Source organism: Falco rusticolus, chromosome 7 (genome assembly GCF_015220075.1).
Source record: "Falco rusticolus isolate bFalRus1 chromosome 7, bFalRus1.pri, whole genome shotgun sequence".
Taxonomy (NCBI): Eukaryota; Metazoa; Chordata; class Aves; order Falconiformes; family Falconidae; genus Falco; species Falco rusticolus.
The window spans coordinates 32,359,213-32,378,520 of record NC_051193.1 but is presented as its reverse complement, the minus strand read 5'-3'; the positions used below and the strand labels follow the sequence as shown (position 1 = coordinate 32,378,520).

Sequence of the window (19,308 nt, the reverse complement as noted above, 5' to 3'; positions counted from 1 at the left end):
AGGGACATACAATAAAGGTGTGTAAAAATCACACACCTTTGCTGGAGAAGATGAGAAGACAACAATTATTCACTGTTTCTCATAATGCAAGAGCTGCAGGATGCCAATAAACTTTTGAGACCACAGGTTTAAAACAAAAGAAGATTATTTTCCTTATTAAATAAATAATGTTATAGGTTGTTATGGAGGATAAATGTATATATGTGAGCTAAAAGAATCAATCGGTGATAGAAGAATATTGCACTGAAGATCCAGCATAGCATAAAATTCCATAAAGCTATTAAATGTATATAGCATCTCCATCCAAAGAAGTTCCTGAGATTTCATTTGTCATGGACATTGACTGTTGTCCCATTACTTCTCCAAGCAGGACTATTGATCACTGCAGAAGACAAGATCCTGGTAGGACCACCATTGTGTCTTGCCCTGTACGGCTATTTTGGGAACTGAAGTCGATTTGAGTTTCACTCACCTATTCTTGATGTGCACTTAAATATAATCATGAATAGCTCTGAAATGTCTCCAGGCACTTAAATACCTGAAGGAATTCATTAGACTCAGTCTGAAGGCTTTGAGTTTTCTAGGTATGTTTGCTAACTGGTTCCTTCCCTGTCCTTGCCCAAGGTGTTACTTCTCTGATGGCATTAGTACATTAGGCATTTGATTCTACTGACCCATCAGTGAGGCAAAACAAACATTTCTTTGTCTTACCACAAATATGGAGTGCTTTCACATTATTCCACATGTCCTTTCCTATCAGCATGTCATTCTGTGGCTTGACCCATCTCATATTGTTGCTCCTAAGCATATTTTTTCAACCATACTAGTATTTGTTTAACACAAATGTAACTACAATGCTCCTGGATCCGAGCTGTGCATCCCTCTCTAAAAGGGCTGCACAGACTTACCAGTCTGGGAATCTTTGCACTCTGTAACATCAACACGGGGAAGAGCAACTATTAGCTCTTAAAGACTAAGCAGATCATCACCTAAATACCTTTACTAATCTTTCTCCGTCTCATTCCTTAGCTTTATGAAATCTGACCTTTGGTTTTAGAGCTCAAAAAAAGTCTAATTCTACATGTGTGCATCTCTCAGCATAGTGGAATCTCATCTTGGTTAGCGTCAAAGAAACACAAGGCACGAGTTAAATGACTTTTCAGTGGACAAATACATGTCTGCTCTTTTGCTGCAACAGGTAAAAAACACAGAAAGGGAGAACAGGAACAACCCATGTGGGCTGGGAGACTTGAAGAACAATATTAAGAGAAAGACAAGACGATGCCCAGGAAATAAAGCCAAATAAATGATACTGAGCCCAAGATATGAAGTAACACCAGGACTCTGAACTCACTTATTTACAGGAGATTAACATCAAATGTTGCATTACATGTTTTTGTTCGCTCTGGGACTCTGAAGTCAGGTAAGTCGTATCCACTTCTGTGATTAATGACTAGAAATATCAGAAAACCTCAAAGTATAGATATTTGGGTATGCTCATGAGCTGTAGTCTTTTTTTTTTCTTTTTTTTCTTTTTTTTTTTTTTCTTTAGGACTGTAGCAGAAGCTTGAGCAAAAAGAATGAGAAAACTGGAAAATATGGAGAACAGATGAAATGGCTCCCTCGGCAGAAACAGGTACGTGAAGAAGGCAGAGAAAGAAAGGTGATCTGAGTCTCCTTTCTACAGACTCCTTTGATATCATCCATCAACATGATGCTCCAAACAGGGCAGAATGAACCTGATCTGACATGACTCTTAGGAATCTATTCCCCTTACACAGATCACCTCCATGAGACAGCATTCAGACAGAATCATTTTGTAGATGAACGTAGGTGAGAGCAAGTACGAGAAAATGCTGAAAGCTCCAACAGAAAAATGGGAAAGAAAACAAAGCAACTTCAATTGTTTCATCAAAAAGGTAGGAAATGAAAGCAAAGTAGGAAAAAAATTAAAAAAGGAGAAATAGTTAAAGTGTGTCACTGAATGAAAATAAACAGAATAACTTTTTCAACCTGGCTCTGTCCAGGTCAGGCCACAAAGGGCAACCTCTGATAACAGTTTCGTCAGCATTATATCAGATGAGGGAAAAACTCTTCTAGTATGGATCATATTAAAGAAAAAACAGAGAGAGTATAAAGGTATATTTAGCATCTCTTTTGTATATACTGCATAGTTTAGCTGCCAGAAAGAATATGAGAATGAATCCAGCACAACTGGTTACTTAGCAGTCACAGTCTCAGCCCTGATTTTTAGGGAAGCTTGGGCAGTTACATGGCTATAACTCTCTTGCATGATACTGGAGCATAACCTGTCCACCAGCAAAATGAGAAAGATCCTCAATGCCTTCTGTAAATCTGCCTTTCTAAGGTCAGACATACAAAGAGGGTATTTTCTACACTCCTGGCATCTGATTTATCCTACCTCAAATCAGACTGTTGACCAAGGGTCAGACAGTTTCCCTGGGGACAGAGCACATGCTATATACCAAACACTGGAGAAGCACTCAAAATCTTTGAAAGCTCTGCATCGTTCATATTCAGCATTTCATTGTCCTACTTTCTTTGGGAAAGAAAGCTCATCAGTGTTTTAAAGAACACTGACACTATGTAGCCTTGGGTTATGTCTTGCACACCATAAGTCACTTCAATAGATTTAGAACACAGTAATACAGAGGAGACTGACCAGTGTCTAAAATCAAGCTGTCATATCTCCATGAACGTTGGCCTGTTTACCCAAAAATGATGAAACATTCTACATTAACAGGTTAGACATTGGGAGGCTCACTGCAAGGCTAAACAGAACATATCTCAGGACTGAATCTGGTCCTGCACATATTTTTACTTTAAAATGGGAAGCATCCTTTCTGAGAAGCACCTTCGCTGCATTCTTATCACATAGACACTCGTATATACATGGATATGTATGTACATGTACATATATGGTTGTGTACTGATTCCAGTGTCTCAAACTGAGGGTCTTAAGTCTTTTTGAGCATTAAAAAAACCCCACCCACCAAACCCCCAAAACCCACCAACCTGAAAAGCAGAGAATTTTCTTGAAACGATTACTGACAGATAGATCACATTTAAGCATAGCTCCAATGAGCATAGCCATAATGAGGTACAACAAATATCGCTAATTCAACCGTTAGAAATCTTCCCAAGGTTAATAAAAGAACAACAAAACTTACCTCCAGACATTTTATTTTCTTAGTAAAATACTCATTATAATTCTTGTAATCATTTTCCCCATTACTTGCTTCTTGACTCAGGACTTTGACTTGGTTTTCAGACTGAAAAAGCTCTTTCTCAAGGTTTTCCATCCCTTAATGGAAAGCAAAATGAAAGTCAGTGAGTAATTTCTGAAATATATACTATATGGACCACTCAGAAATAAGCATTTAGAGCAAAATGAGAGCAATCAGCATTCAAAACACATCTTCCAAGATAAATAATTGCTTTAAAATTGTTATTAATAGGAGTTAAGGTCAAATCACAGAATCATAGAATGGTTGAGGTTGGAAGGGGCCTCTAGAGGTCCAGCCCTCCTGCTCAGGTAGGGTCACTTAAAGCCAGTTGCCCAGGACCATGTCTGAATAATTTTTTAATATCTCCAAGAATGGAGATTCAGCTATTTATGAACTTTAGACCTGATAACATGTTTAATAACTTACAAAGAACTGGCCCTTGGAGGTAGGTTACTTAGGTACCAATTTACTCTGGTTATGTACAGCATGAACATATTGTAGCACTGGATATAACGGGTTATAATAATTGCTGTTTAACATACCTCCACAAGTAGTTCAGCATGCCTTTTTTTACCAGCCTCTATTCTTTCATCCACTTTTCTGTTTACATTCTCCTCCGCTGAGAAAAAGAGTTTTCTCTGCTTTGCTAAGTACAGTAATTTCTACTGAAGTATTACTCTGGTGACAGATACAGAAGCAGAAATAAGTTGAAACAGGGAGAAAAACAGATAAGGGAGACACAGCATTCCCAGAGGCACTGGAAGCCTAAGTTAAGAGATTGGAAGACTCAGACCTATCTCCTGTAACTTCAGGATTACAATCAAAGTGGTTCAGGTAGGAGTCTGGGATGCTGACAAAATCTAGGAAATGCAAAAAAAGACATTAAAACCTTTTGAAGTGCTGCTTTGTTTTTACTGAACATGGAGGAGGAGTCTTAAGATGATAGTCTCGTTTAAGTGCCTAAAATTAGTTAGTTTAAGTCTGGACCAAATAGTTAGTTTAATTTAGCTTAGCAAACTGGAAGGCTGAGAGGGACAAGATTTCACATTCATAAAACCCTAGTGTTTGTCAACTATGAAAAGGATAAAAGACAACACGGTTACAAAAGCAAGAAGGCATGCTTGTCTATTAGAAAATGGAGACTGGAACTCAGAAAAAATAATCTTAGTCATCAAAAGAATAAGATTTTAGAATGACATCTTAATGAGTGTAAGAGGGGAAAGCAACAGTGGGGTTTTGGACTGGGCAGGGTTGAACTGGAAGCCAGTATCAGATAGGTGGCAGACAGGGAAAGCCTGGTTGTCTTTTACCTTTGACTTTCCAGATTCTGAGCCTCCTTAAAACTGTCACGTTCACCAGCGTGGAGTTACTTAGACTGCTGAATGCATTCCCAGGCAGTGGAGCATAATACAGTCTCCTTTCTGGTTTTAGTTTCTACAACACTTTTCCAGTACAAACACTTTCATAATATCTGAACGGTCTTCTATGTTTCTTCCCTTTATATCACGGTTTGGATATACTAAATATCTATTGATCATCTTTTCTCTTTTTCAACTAGCCCTCCAACTGGTTCCACCAGAAGCATGTGCAGGACTGGGATCCAAGCCCGGTCTCGCTGACCTTTTTTAACATTCCCTACAACAAAGTCCTGATAAATAGATTGACTAGCACAGAGTAGCCAACTGTTCCATTAAGCTGGTAAAAACAGTCTATATGGGCCTTCTATTTTTTAAAGCGACTTTATAACTGAGGAACTAACAGTTAGTAATGTCAGTCAGTTAGACAACATGCAAGCTTATTTTTCTTCTTCAAAGGTAGGGACTGCATTTCTCTGTAAATTGCCCTTACTTTGATCAATTACGAAATTGAATTTTGATCTTTGCACTAATGACCCAAAACAATTTTGTATATAACTTACCATTGAATTCAGACTTATCAAATGCTGTAGGTCCAAAATTTTTGTATGTAAGTTCCCAAATTCATGCTTTTTCTTGGAAGTTTTTGCCTCCTGAGTATCAAGGATTTTTTCCATCTCTGTCTTCTACATTAAAAGTAATACAATTAATTGGGCAATGTACTGTGCATTGTTTAAAAAATAATACTAAAACATCTGAAGCCTTCCAAAATAAAATAAGCACAAAATTTGCACTGGAAGAAAATAAATTTCTGCAAAAGCCATAGTGATGTACCAAACAACAAAATTCTATAAGAAAAAGAAACAATAATTAATTAATATAACATGCAAATTAGGAACTGATCTGTCAAAATTTCATGTGATTTTATACCAGTGTAGGAACTTGATTAAACCATATTTTCTACTCTAAAGTTTTCTTTTATTCTGATCATCTGTTTTTATGTTATTGCTCAGAAGGGATATCAAATATACACAATGGCTATAAATATAATAGGGCAGAATATAAAAAACAGTAAAACCTTATCCCAGAGCCTGCTGGAAAACATAGGTACCTTTATTTTAAGCAGTTTGCCTGGAGGGGTTGAATTCCCAGTGCATAACTATTTGTCCCACAGTCAGTAAGAAGCACAAATAGAGACATGACGTTCTGAGATGTGCTGCCAGAAAACAAATTTCATACACTATGCAATTTTGATGCGTGCATGTTTGTATGTGTGGACATATATGCATACATACCACACACACATAAGCGCAGAAGTCAAAACAGCATGTGTGCATCTATGTCAAGACAGTCACTTTTCTGTTTCTGCTGCCGTGGAGACATATGTTAGCTGCTTATAAGAAAGCAAGATATATCTGGAATAATTTCTAAGGTAATTTCATTTTTGGCACTATATAACTATCTGTAAAACCGTGAAGTACATTTCAAAACCTTTACCTTTTTATCGTATTCTTCTTTCTCTCTCTCGAGTTTACTCATTTTTTCAGCTGTTTTTTCTTCCAGTTCTGCTAATGCTGCTTTCGCCCTGATTATGTCTCTTTCTGTATCTTTGTTTTATTACAAGTTTCAATTAAGAGAGCATTTGTGTTAACTTTTGTTGCCATCCTTTCATTCAGCAAGTCTACTCTTTCATGATAGCATCTCTGCAAGTATTCTTGTTCTTCACTGAAAAAAAAAAGATGGTATTTCCTACTATTCATTCAGATCAAAGACTTGGTTCTGGTGGTCATTGAAATGAATACTTGCCTACCCATACGTTAGCAACTCAGTCTACTACAGCACTATACATACTATAAAGCATGACATGCGCCAGCACCTGTGATGAAGACCATCTAAGGCCTTGCATTCCAATGAAAGGGCTTTCAGTTATTTGTGTTATAACTTTTTCACAAGTTTTACTTTTTCTGATGTGATTATTTTCCACAAGTTTCATTAAAAATGGAAGGGCTGCTTGCAAGCACTGAAAGAACAAAGACAGCAGGCTTTCCCTAAGAAAATGCGTTGTGGTTTATTTTCGAACAACTCTAGCAGCATGGCAGAAGGTGGCAGTAACATGAAATCTGGCAGGGAAAAAACAAATATCTCCCAAGATCCTGTATCCTCTTAGGGTAACTCTTGAAGAGAAAGATGGATCTCTAGCACAGTTACTGAATCAGAGTTCCTTCCACAGTTCTTTTTTTAACTGAAAATTGTGATTTTTGTCTGTAGTAGTTCCTTAATGTGAATTGTTGAAAGAGAAAACTCTCCCTGCCAGTGTGAGAAGCAAAGCTGCAGACAGTTTTCTGTAAGCAATTTTATCAGGACGGCAGAGGGCAGGCAGCAGCAGGCAGGCTCTGGTGTTCAAGAAACAAGATCTTAAAAATCACACTTGCTCCTGCAGAAAAGAGTTGCCTAGGAACATTTGCAGCTAGCTGCAGGGGTGAGGGCCAAGCACTACTCTCCACGTTTTGATAAAATTTCAGTTCTTCTTAAGCATCTTGCCGGTATGGTTTTCCATGTTCAAATGAACGCATACCACAGCACAGTGTTCTGTCTTTCACAAAGGGTTTGCTTCTCAGCCAGTAATTCAATTTCATAAGCAATGCTTTTCAATGCAGACAGCAGCTGATTTATCTTTGCACTAGATTCACGTGCAGCAGTAATAAGAGCTAAAAAATAAATGCAAAACATACAGAAACCTCTTAGCTACAAAAAGGTATATATGAGATAATGCATAAAGGGATTGATCCATAATCTTTAGTTGACTGCTATTGATACTGTCACCTGGTAAGGGATAGCTGTGTTTCTAAGATACTAACTTCTCAGAAATCACATACTTTATTTCAGTAGCTTAGTCTTAACACATTTCCCCTGACTTACCACCATTTATCAACGAGAAGCAGCCTGCTGTGTACTCACAGAATGCTCTTTTTTGTACTATCTGTCTAAGAAATTCTCTAGACATATAGTGAACCGATAAAAATCACCCCTTTCCCCAGAAAAAGTCTTCTGCGCAACCAGCTCTGGCTGCCAGGGACAAGGAGCAGGATCACCTGGCTTGCAATTCAATATCATTTCTTCCAGAAGAGCCACCACTGCGTGAAAGCGAAGAGCCTACACGAAGAGGCACTGTGGATAAAGCTCCTCTGTGCAGGGGCGTTGTACTACAGCATCTTTTCAGCTTCTGAGGTAAGTCACATTAGTGCACATCCACCCATGCAAAAACACTTAGTGCAGAATGGGAACAGCTAGTATAAACAACTGGCTGCGCAGCAACCACGTGCTATAGGCAGAGAGAAGGTAAAGGCAGAAACTGGCTATAAGAAAGTAATCAACAAACATAGAATGTAGCTGGGGGTGTGTGTGTGGAAACACTATAAAAGCTCTGGTTGCTGTTTCATGATAAACCTAAGCTCACCTAACTCCACAGTACTCCAAAAGGCCACCCTGCCCTATTGCCGTGCTCCCTCCTGTGCCACCACTAACAATCATGCAGCCTCGTAGTTAGCCAGATGAAGAATTCCAACGCCCTTGCTTCTCACAAAAAGAAGAAATCCTAACATTCAGCTAGATAACTGCCTGACCGCTCTGCTTTGCGACTGCAGTGCAAATAGAAGGGCAGTAGCAGAATGCACCTCGGGTATCTTAAAAGTCAAGCCATACCTGAGGAAAAAAGAGAAATAGAGGTCAAACTTTATTTTCATCTAGGTCTACATTTGGGCTAAGGCTTTAGTCTCCCTTCATAGCCAGTGGAGAGAGAGAGGCACTTCCAGCTCATAATGTTTCTGACTTGCTTTAAACATCTGTTCTAGGATGAGACAGATCGTGCCTAGAAGTGCCTCTTCCTCTTCACCATCTAAAAGAGACAGTTGACAAACTTTTGGGTGGGGTTCCTCTGACCAAATGCAATGTCACATCACATAAGCGTTGTTAACACTACTTCACAAGGGGACTCGCAGCACAGAGCACTCCAGTGCTCCTTCTTGAAGTATCAGCGAAAGGCTGTGGCATGGCTGGGACCAGAACTAAAAGCTGTAGTTCTCCTGTCATTCCTGTAATGCTTGTGTATGGTCTTCAGTGAAGATATCGCTCATTTACACTCTTACATGAGAGAATAATCCTTCACAGTATCATACATCAGCAAACACATCTTTCATTAATGAGTTGTTACTGAAACTGGTTTACCTTTAGCAGCAAGATTTCTTTTATAGAATACTTCAAATTATTTAAATGCATAGAAAATTCAATTCTCTTGTTTTTTCAGAGCTGATTAAGTCAGTACTACCTGTCATCTCTGCAATAATCTCTCCTGGAAAATTCTGCGTTCTGAAGTAAAGCTTGTTGGTTTTTATAGTCTCCTCTTCTAGGCATCCATGGGTATGCCTTCGAATTTCTTCCTGACAATTAAATACACAAGTGAGAACAAAGTAATAGAACAGATGAAAAAACACTTCTTCCTTGAGAGAACATTCTTTTTTTTTTTTTTTTTTTTTTAGTTAGTTGATAATGGATATTTCACATGCCTAGATAGATCATTCCCCTTGCTCATACTTGCTCTCTTTCTTTTACTCTTCAAAATAACAAGTAACTTGTTTTACACAAACCTAGATATCTCCAGGAACTGCTGGTTTCTGACTGTTAAGAATCTTCAGGAAGCTGTTGCCTAAATCTCTGCTGCAAGAGCTGTGCTGGCAGGGAAGATCTTAGCTGTCAGCTTCTGCAGTTGTGTGTGAAGGTGTTACTTAAGCAACATAAGAGCCTCACTTCCTGGTGGCCTGAAGCGATACTGAAGAAGGAAGGGCTCTAGCTGGCCTTGAGGCACAATAGAAAATCACCTGGTTCATGGTTAATGGTATGAGAAGGGTCACTTTTAGAGTGGCGGGGGAGCAAGAGAAAACAGATAGAGAAGCTCTCAAACAACTGAGCCCTCAAATTTGTATGAGAATTGTAGGTGGGTTGATAAAGCTCTGAATATCTGTCAGTTATTAAATGGATGTTGACTTTGGTGTCACAGCTTATGCAGAAAACCAGTCCTATCTTTCTCCTTCAGTTTTGCTAGCAGTTACAATCACCAGCTGAGACACTGTGAGAATAGATACTGTTGAATTTTACTGTCTACAGAGTGAATTCTATATGCACATATATAAATAACTCTCATTTCCTTGTGAAGATGAAATACTTCGAAATGCAAAATAAATGTGTAAAAGGTTTTAATTTCATATGAGTTACATCCTCAATTAGCTGAAGCAGTGAAAAAGAAAACAGCTTTTTACATAAAACACTCATAGACTAATGCAGAGCTGGTCTGAAATCGATGATTTAGAGGCCTGCTGAAGGAGAAATGAAAGTTTTACAGGATTTACACCTACCTAGACAAATGCATTATCGAGATACCTTTAAAATACCTTCTGCTTGAAGCCATTCTGGCTTTAATGGCTTCAGAGGTCTTACAGCAAAAGTTAGCTACATAGCTACATCCTCAGCTCCCAACTGCTGTAAGATCTCTCGCACATGCAATGCAACTGTTTCAAGGAAAGACAGGCTGTTTAAAAAAACCCCTTTGCACCTAGTCGTAGGGCAAACCACCTACCTGCTGAACTCTGTACCACCTGCAGAATGCGCTAATGTTAGTGGCTGTATCCTCACAGCAGCCCTGAGAGGGAAGCGTTATTTTTCTCTCTTGCACCAACAGCATTAAGGCTCTTAGAACATAAAAAGCTCTACACGAGCAGACCTTTGCCTTCAAGTGATTTTTGTGATGCTCCTACTAAATTGCTGTAGGTTCAGAGCTTACACCTCTTGCACAAAAGCAAACCATGACGACACCATAGAGTTATGGTTGAACAAAACTTCAACCCTGAGTCCCAATTTTTTTCTGCTGAGCATAAGACCCTTCCTCTTTTTACTTTAAGACCCTTCCCCTTTTTACTTTGACAGAAGTCTGGGCATGCCTCAAATATCACTAGCCTCTAGTACAAATGGCATCTACTGTTCCCCCATTAAAACACCAGCAGGTGAGCTAGGGCTTGGATCAGCTGTGTGATCTGTATTAGTCAGGTTGGTTTGCTTTATTATAGCCAGACTTCTGCAGGCAGCAAAGTGCCTGCCAGCACCCACCAGCTTCACTCCAAACTGCCTCTCTCTCAAGACAGAATATAACTCACACAAGAGAACAGTTCTAATAGTACAACCATAAAATTATTTCATGGTTACCAAATCTTTTCCAAGTATTTGAAACTAAATATTGGATTTTTCTTACCAATTTCTTAATAGCAGCAATAGTATCTTCAAGACACTGCACAATTTCTCCACTGAATGCAGTCTTCATTTTTAAAGTTTTTCTAAATGAAAAATACAGTGAAATTAGAACATACAGTTTTTAAGCTTCAAATATTGTTCTATTGTTCTGCAAGAATTATTCTGAAGGGAAGGTTCTATTTTTAATTATTTGCTAAATATGTTTTCCATTATTCTAAAGTAGGTTAGCATCTTTCACGCTCCTCCTCCTCTTGGTGCACAGAAAAGGCAGATGCACCAGTGGCAGAGGAAGTCCACAGAACCTGGTAAAATTTACAGTCATAAAATTCTTCCAACTTCAATTCTGTAGAATCAATCTTTTAAAAGAATCATTGAGAGAAATTTACAGAGGTTATTAAACTGAAGTAAAAGCTGTGGATCAAAATAATTTCCCTTTAAGCAGGGTGTAGCTAATCTTTAGAGTTTTTCCAAGCAGTCACAGCTTCATTATGTCTCTTTCCAACCAAAAATACTAATCCGGATTCATCAAAGCCTGAAGTGAGATTTACGCTACTCCAGAAGTTACTCTTTGTATTGTAAAAATTAATTTAGCTTGAGCTGGAATAACAATTGCAAGGATTTGAATTCATCCAAAAGATTATTGTACCTGTTAACAGTGGCATGAAAATTTTTTATACCCTGATTTTGTAACAGAGACTAAATCCTTATAGGAGGGGGAAAAAGAAAATTCGTAATCCAAGCATAAGTAAATTTGTAGTGAAGACAAGGCACTCAGCCAGCTGAGAGCTCTGTTTTTAATTTGACCTGCTAACTTCTTTGAAAACTAGCAGCTGTCCCATTTAACTAGGATCTTTATCCAGAGTTGGTGGGAGCAAAGGCCAGGAGCAGCTACTACTTCTGCCCTACCTGTTCATCTTCAGGCCTGATGATGATGCTCACCTGCCAGTATGGCATTTGCTGTGAACCATCATCAGGAGAGACGTCAGAAAACAAGCCTATGTATGCAGCAACCAGCACAGTGGGTGGCATAAGAGCAGAACTTGCCCCAGCTTCACCAATTAGTAGTAATTTCAGACAGTTCTTTCTAATCATAGCAGTTTGGAATCACAGTCTTTTTACCACCTTAAAATCAACAGAACTATGAGCAATTTTTCTCAGGAACAACAATTTAAGGCATATTGTGCATAAATTAAACCCATGTTAAAATCCAAGTTCTGCTTGTGAAGCCTTTTTTCCAGTCCTTTAGGTCTTCCCTTTTCCAGACCCCCTCTTGATTTCTTTATATTGGTTTGATTTTCTCTCCTCTTTCCTATTTACATTTCCTCTCTCAAAATCTATATTTCTTAGATGAAACATCTCCTTCAGGAAAAAGTTGAGGTAAAACATTCAGATATATTCAATATCCTTCTATGCCTGTTATTAAATGAAAATTAAATGCCAAGTGTAAACTAACATTAGTGAAGTATAGGTTCCCCAAATACAGAGTTTTTATTTAAAAAATGAAAGAAAATCCCCCTGAGAAGTCTTGCCATTTTTTCATACATGCTGCTCTGAAATTCACCTGCTTCACTGCTAAAACTCTTCCAATTAAACCTTTAAGCCTTTTAAAAGTGGCATAAAAATCAAGGTGATACGCAGAGAATGTCAGCTATCCATTTGCCACCCCTCCTACCTCTGTCATTCAGTGCCACGGGCACAAACTTCTGGCTTCAGAACAGCATCAGCTCATCCTCCCTGCACAGCAGAGCATTACTTGCATACCACATTCTCAAAAACTATAGTCACTGCTTTGTCCCACCTGATAGCCCTTCTCAATGCCCCTGGCTCCTTTGGCAGAGGATGAACTGCATCCTGACAGTGGCTGGGAGGGCAGAGTACTGAGACCACAGACATTTACTTGTGAAGTATTTCCACATCATCATAGATCTCATAATACAGCTTATGTCACCCCAAGCCATTTGTCTCCTCTGTGTATGCCTTTTTCTGATCTCTAGGTTACAAGCTGTTTGAGGGACATTATAATTGTACAGCCTTTGAAACCAAGCTGTTGAGATAATGCCCTGCAACCAACCCGAAAGGCAGCAGGGAAGCTCAGGCTCTCGTCACATACAGTCCTTAGCCTGACAGCTGAGGCCTCCAGAAGCAAATATTTTGTGATATACATCCATAACCACCAGCTGTGCCCAATCCTCACTATTTATAGGAAACCAGTTTTGTTAGACAAGAATAACTTTCCATTACCATTAAACAGATTTGACAGCGATGGAAAGGTTTGAATGTTCTGAAATTGGAAAGTTTGAAATGATAACCAGAGGCAGTGTACCCCAGTGTGGAGTCCATCCCTTGAGACTGGTCAGCTATAATACCTGTCTGCCCCTACCTCTCAAAGAGGACTCTTTTAGAGCCAGGTAAAACTTGTTTGAAATATATTTCCTGGTACTTATTTGGTGCTTTTTCTCTGGCTAACTTGATTACTCATAGTGCAATTTCCTTGCTTATGCTTGAACCAATCCTTCCCTTGTATGATGATTAATCTTTCCTTCTAAAGCAAATTTATTCTGTTTTTAGTCATTGCTTCATCTCCTTCACGAAGGCCTTTGCACCAAGCTGCTGATTACTGAATTATTCTAGTTTTGCATCTCTGTAATCCATCCAGGTACCCTGAAAGCAGGCTGTATTTCTTACAAGAGACACCATGATAAATGTGATTCTATAGGTCACATTTATCTTCCAAGAAGGCCCAACAGCTTCATAAGCAGGTTCTTGTCTGATACGGCACAAGACAAAAAATTAACATTCAAGACAATTCAAGGGCTTTTAACCTCTCAAGACTGCAAGGAATGAATTTGTGCTTTGGGCATGCTTGAAATTTCCTTCTGCCTTCAGATGCCATGCCACATGCTCACTTCAGAGGCTGAGGGGGACCATGAGCATCTGTCTCGCACCACCTGCCACAGCACCTGAACCACCATGCAAAGTGCATTTGCTTTCTTAATGTGCCATCAGACTTGTAGCTGAAGAAGGATTTTTCTCAATGTTGCCCTACAATGTCAGCACTGGTGATAGCGAGGAGGTTTGTGTTCCAGGTAGAGACTGCAGGTGTCCATGAAAACTCTTCTTTAAGCAGTGTTTCCAGAAATAAGATGTAGTAGAAAGGGTTGAAGAGGAAAAACCCCAGACATCTTCACATACGTGCTTGCCAAAAAGTCTTGGGAGTCCCACAGAGGAACCAGATGGCCCCATATGTAATAGCAAAACCAAAAAGACACAGAGGAAATACATTAATAACCATGGCAGCCATCTCATTTAGAAACACATGGCCTACAAATGGTCCTTCCCCACCAAATACTTGCAGTGACTCTTCCCTTTGGATTTTATGTCTTCTACATTAACCCCAGGTTAACAGGAAAGGCCAGTCCATGGCCACTGCAGCCACAGGGATAACGTTAGCCATATTTTCTCAGGCAGATATTTAAAAGGGCAAAAAAAGGTAAAACAAAATAATAGCCATTTTCCCTATTAAGCCCTGGCTCTGCACATTCCCACAGCAGAAAATATATGTACAATACAAGGTTTGGATCTTCTCCTGCTTCTGCCTGCCCCGGGCTGAAGGACACTGTCCCTTGGGAGCCCAGCCCTCGCCCCCATGCCCCAGCAGGAGACCCCCCCGCCGCCCCCAGGCAGGTGGCTGAGGGCAGCCAGCACCACCGCAGAGGACAGAAGTGCCATGGCGGATGGACCAGGCCTCAACATGGTGGCCAGACCAGGCTTTGATGTTTCTGAGCAACGAGGCCCTGAGGGCCCAGGGCTGTGCTCACCCCAGGAGCAGAGGGACAGACCTCCTGGGGGCTCAGGCAGGGTCTGTCCCCAACATACCTCCCAGGGTTATGGGGGTGCAGCCCCCCCCCCCCCCCCCGCCCCAAACCAGCCTCCCAGAGGTGCCGATGAGGAGGTTGTGATGTGGACAGGCATCCAGGGGAGGCCTTGGGCAGGAGATGACCTCACCGCCTCCATCACATCCATGGGGACAATGGCCAGGTGGTGGTTCCTTGTGGAAGTTATTTTTGGGGAGTGGATTACTGATCAGGAACTTTCCTCGTTGTTGCAAGCTCTGTGCTGCTGGTTTGAGGCTTTCCTCTGTCACGGACTGCGCATCACATCAAGATTAGATCAAAATATCACAATAAACCTAGAAGAGTCTTGGCCAACATGAAATGGTCTTCTCACAAAACACAGTGCATACAGTACTTTTAGGTCCTAGTAGTTAAACTGGGTAATTTCTGGCCTTGGAGACTGTGCTGGCATCCCAACCTTTTGAAACATGCAAGATTTAAAAATATTAATAATGAAGCTTAGATTCTTTTTTTTTTGCTTTTCCAAGCCTGCAGGCGAGTTGTATTTTGAAGCTTTCCCATGGACCTTTTTAAATGCAGCCATCTGTGGTTTACAGTTATCACCGTTAAAACAGGGGCTCTAAGAACAAATATCCTTTATTCAAAATTGAATATGGTGATCGTATGAGGGAATATCAGGTGGCACTGCTGATTTCTTCCATGTGAACTAAGCTCACAGAGACCAATAGTCAGCAAGATAGTATCACCTCTTTTAATTATCTAAAAAAGTCTAATAAAAAGTGCTGCAACTTTCCTCTGGAGATAACCAGCTTGTTGGGAGATGGCCCCTTTCTTTCCTACATATTTACGGCTGCTGCCACCTTGCCAAGCTATTACTGGAGACCTCCTCCATTCACAATCAACATCAATTTATGGCTCAGCAAGGGACAATCAGCAAAGGTGGTGCCATCCTTCACCTCCAGCACTCCAAGAAATTGCTTTGGAAATTGAACTGCGCCAAGAACAGTCACGTGTTAGATTATCTGCTGTTAATCCTGTATGTTGGGTACTCACACAGGGCCCGATCCCAAGTGAGATGAGCATCCTCCCCTCATCCTGATGCTTGCAGGAGATGGGAGCAATCAGTGACCCTTGCCTTTCAGAGTGTGGTAATGCTCTTCTGCAGTTTGGATACAAAAAGTATCTCCAGTTAATCCCCAAAACAGGTGGATCCATGTCTTCATTTCACTGCAGACAGTATACCATTATCTGGGTGAACATAGTAATCCCTGGACTACTAGAAGACCTGCTCATAGACCCAGACAAGTAGCAGACCTATCCTATATGGCTTTAAAAAATAAAAAATACTCATCTGTTCTTTGCATGACAGCCTATTTGGTAACCACAAGATAAAGCTTTGCTAGCAAGAACAGAAGGGCCCTTTTTTTTTTCTGAAAATCTTTTAAAGTCTTAAGCAGGAGTCAGACCTCAACGAACTCAGCAGTTGCAGAGCACAGGCAGTTTTGTGCCTGACTGAAATCCAGCCACGTGTGGCCCAAGTAAACAAATTGATTTCTATAATACCAAAGTACTGGGGGCAACTTCTCAATTCTCTTGGTGAGCTTAGCCCCTCAACTGGAAATTATACTTGAGGAAAAACTATAGGTTGTCTCCTTTACAAGCAATTAAGCATTTCTAGGTAGAAAATCTACCCATTCTTCCTGGTTTTTTTTGAAATATTGTGGTCCCACTGTTGTAGTGGAACAGATAGCTTTGTAGAAATGGATCAGTGGAATTACAGATTTTAATGTAAAAATAATAATAATTTTCCTTTTTCCTTAAGAAATATAACCATTTTCCCCCCTGCAAAAACACCCTCAAAATCAGGACTTCTGATGTGAAATTGTAACTTTTTCAATCAGGTATGTCAAGACAGGGCTTCAGTAGGACTTAAAATACTTCTGCAGAGTTGCAAAGGACTTCAAGCTCTTTAACACTTAACAGGAAATTTTTAGTGGCTCTTACACAAAAGGTCCTCTGCAGAGCAACGTCCTCTCCTAGAAACCACCTTTCCAATTGCCATCATGCTGTGTGCGCAAGTCCTGTAAGACCTTATCTCCAGATGTTGCTTTCAAACTCCTGCCAAAGTTGAGGGTGGTAAATATGGTACAGACATCTAGACCATAAACTGGGATGGTTTTATAACTGCTGCAGGATATTTAAGCGAAGAAGTACTTTGATTTCTAGCTCCAGACTTCTAGAAATTTCTTGCTGCCCTGTATCTGAAAAATTTAGCTACTGCATTGATCACCAAACGGGGAAAGTCAAATACCTGCCCAGCTTTCTGTGAGAGTATCTGGGCAATGCAGCACCAGCTTACAAGAGCTACCAGGGTATTAGGTCCGAGTAAGCAGGGGTAATTTTGTGTAGGAGGATCTGCTGCCTCCTTCCTTTTACTACAACTCACAGTCTGAACATGGATAAAGCAAATGCACGTTCAATGTGAATGAAAATTTACATCTCTCATAAATCATCTGCTTCTTGACTAATGTATTAGAGTAAAAACTAAGAAGGTGATTCCAGTAGATTTTTTTCTCCTCTATTTACTTATGCCAGAAAAAAAACCAACTTCTTGTTTGTTTGCACTCTTTTTTATTAACTTATCCATCACAGCCTGAATCTAATCTGGTTACCCTTTTCCCTGCGTACAAAACTATGTCACAGCAAACAGGATTCACAGAGGGAGACATGGACCAGTCTTTATAACATCATCCTAACTCCCATGAAACAAGAGGAGGGATGAAGGTCCACCTGCATTCACAAGAATTGACAAGACTTTAAAATTCTGTCACAAGCCTAATGATGGCCTCACTGGTGCCTAGATGTCTTTGCTGAGCCTGGAATACCTTTCTTGGGATCACAAAGATTAATAGCTAATAACCGATGACAAGGGCAATCTTTCCTTCCCAAAGAGAATGAGCCAAATTTTAGTTCATATGATCTGGAGAGCTACTCTGACTTTACTGGCCAGGGGTGGGGGCAGCAGGGAGTGGAATGTATGTGATTACCTTCAACCACCTCTTGTAAACTCATTGTAAACTCACTATCAGCACACAAAAAGAGCCACACGGGGAATTGCCATCTATGTAATTTTATCAACAAGGCAATTAGCATTGTATGTAATCTATTTCCTACCTTGAATGACTCCGAGATTCACAGTGCTTGTTTCCAACTCCTATCTGCAAGCTAGTGCTAATTTCCCTGACCAATAATAAATTTTAATTTCCAAACCAAAACCACGGAATGGATTTTTTTTTCCCCTGTGTCATCATTAAGCAGCTTAATTAAGCACGAGCTTAAACAGCTTTTACCCTTCCTGGTGTTTACCCCCAGCGTACATGTAAGGAGCAACTATATCCCCACTTCCCAGCCTTCATTTAGCCAGAGTAACAAAGCCAAACTCTTCTGGCCAGTCTCCCTTCCTGTAATGGCCCCTACATTCCCTCAGATACTCCTAATAGCACTTCTCTGCCCCACTAAGCACTTTCATATTGTTTGACCAGGGTTTTCTCGTCAAAATTTGTTTCTAACCAGCAACCTTCTAGCCAACAAGAGAATTCTCAGTTATCAGTCGAGAACAGAACTTGCATTTGTAATACAAAATATCATCCAATTTTTATTGCTCATGGGCTTCGAGATTATCCAGTTCCTTCCATATGGCATCCCAATAGTCTCCTCCCAATATTTCACCACTTTGCATCTTTAGCAAAGCTCATTAGCATCCTCTGCATCTGGGGTATTTTATTTATTTTCGTTTTATGTATGAAAAGTTGAAATATGGCTGATATTTAGGAAACTTCAGTATTGACCTCTCCTTAATGCTACCAATTACCATCTGCTCCCGAAGACCTCCTTAGAATCTTCTGCTAATCAAAATTTTATCAGCTTCACTCATAATTTCTCTCATGGCACCGTATCAGAGACTCCAGGTATACAACTCCATAGCAGCAACTTGGTCTGATTTTTTTGCAAAGCTTAAGTTAATAGCTCACCCTGCATAACAGAGAGCCCAGCAGTTCACTGTAGAAGGCAGACTTACTCAAGTCTCTTGTGACTGGAGAGCTGTAGGAGTACCTTTGGCTAAATGGCAGTCGGAAAAATGTTTTCTTTTCATTTGCGCTATTGGTATAGTATGTGAGTCATAGACTTGTGATTGCTGTTGGGAAAGTAGGCGAGATAAAACACTTGAGACTAAGAGAGATTTTTGGTTACATCTCAATGTCAGAATTAAAATTTACACTTATTTCTGAAAGTCTGGTGTCCAAAAGTGACACTAGCAGTATCAGAAGTTTATACTCCCTATGGCTTTTTTAAGCTGATGTGAAAACTTCGAGTATACTTTTTGATAGTTTTGCTCTCTGTAGTTTGTCACATCTCTGTATTTCAGCTGAAAAAGTTGTAAACTCTACTTTTTGAGGGGAGAGACAGGTGAGGAAGGTATCCAGGACTTCAAACTTTCCAAGTAGAAGGAATAGAAGAAGTGCTTCCTTAAATGGGTTCTTCTAAGGTTACAGC

At 40.0% G+C, this 19,308-nt stretch overlaps 1 long non-coding RNA gene across 1 annotated transcript; it reads left to right on the top strand.

Annotated features, from left to right (window-relative positions):
* The first annotated feature begins 1,006 nt into the window (after positions 1-1,006).
* On the top strand, positions 1,007-2,064 carry LOC119151574. The gene is made up of 3 exons (XR_005105461.1): positions 1,007-1,423; positions 1,553-1,636; positions 1,782-2,064. It is a non-coding gene; the product is annotated as an uncharacterized LOC119151574 (long non-coding RNA).
* Positions 2,065-19,308: the final 17,244 nt, after the last annotated feature.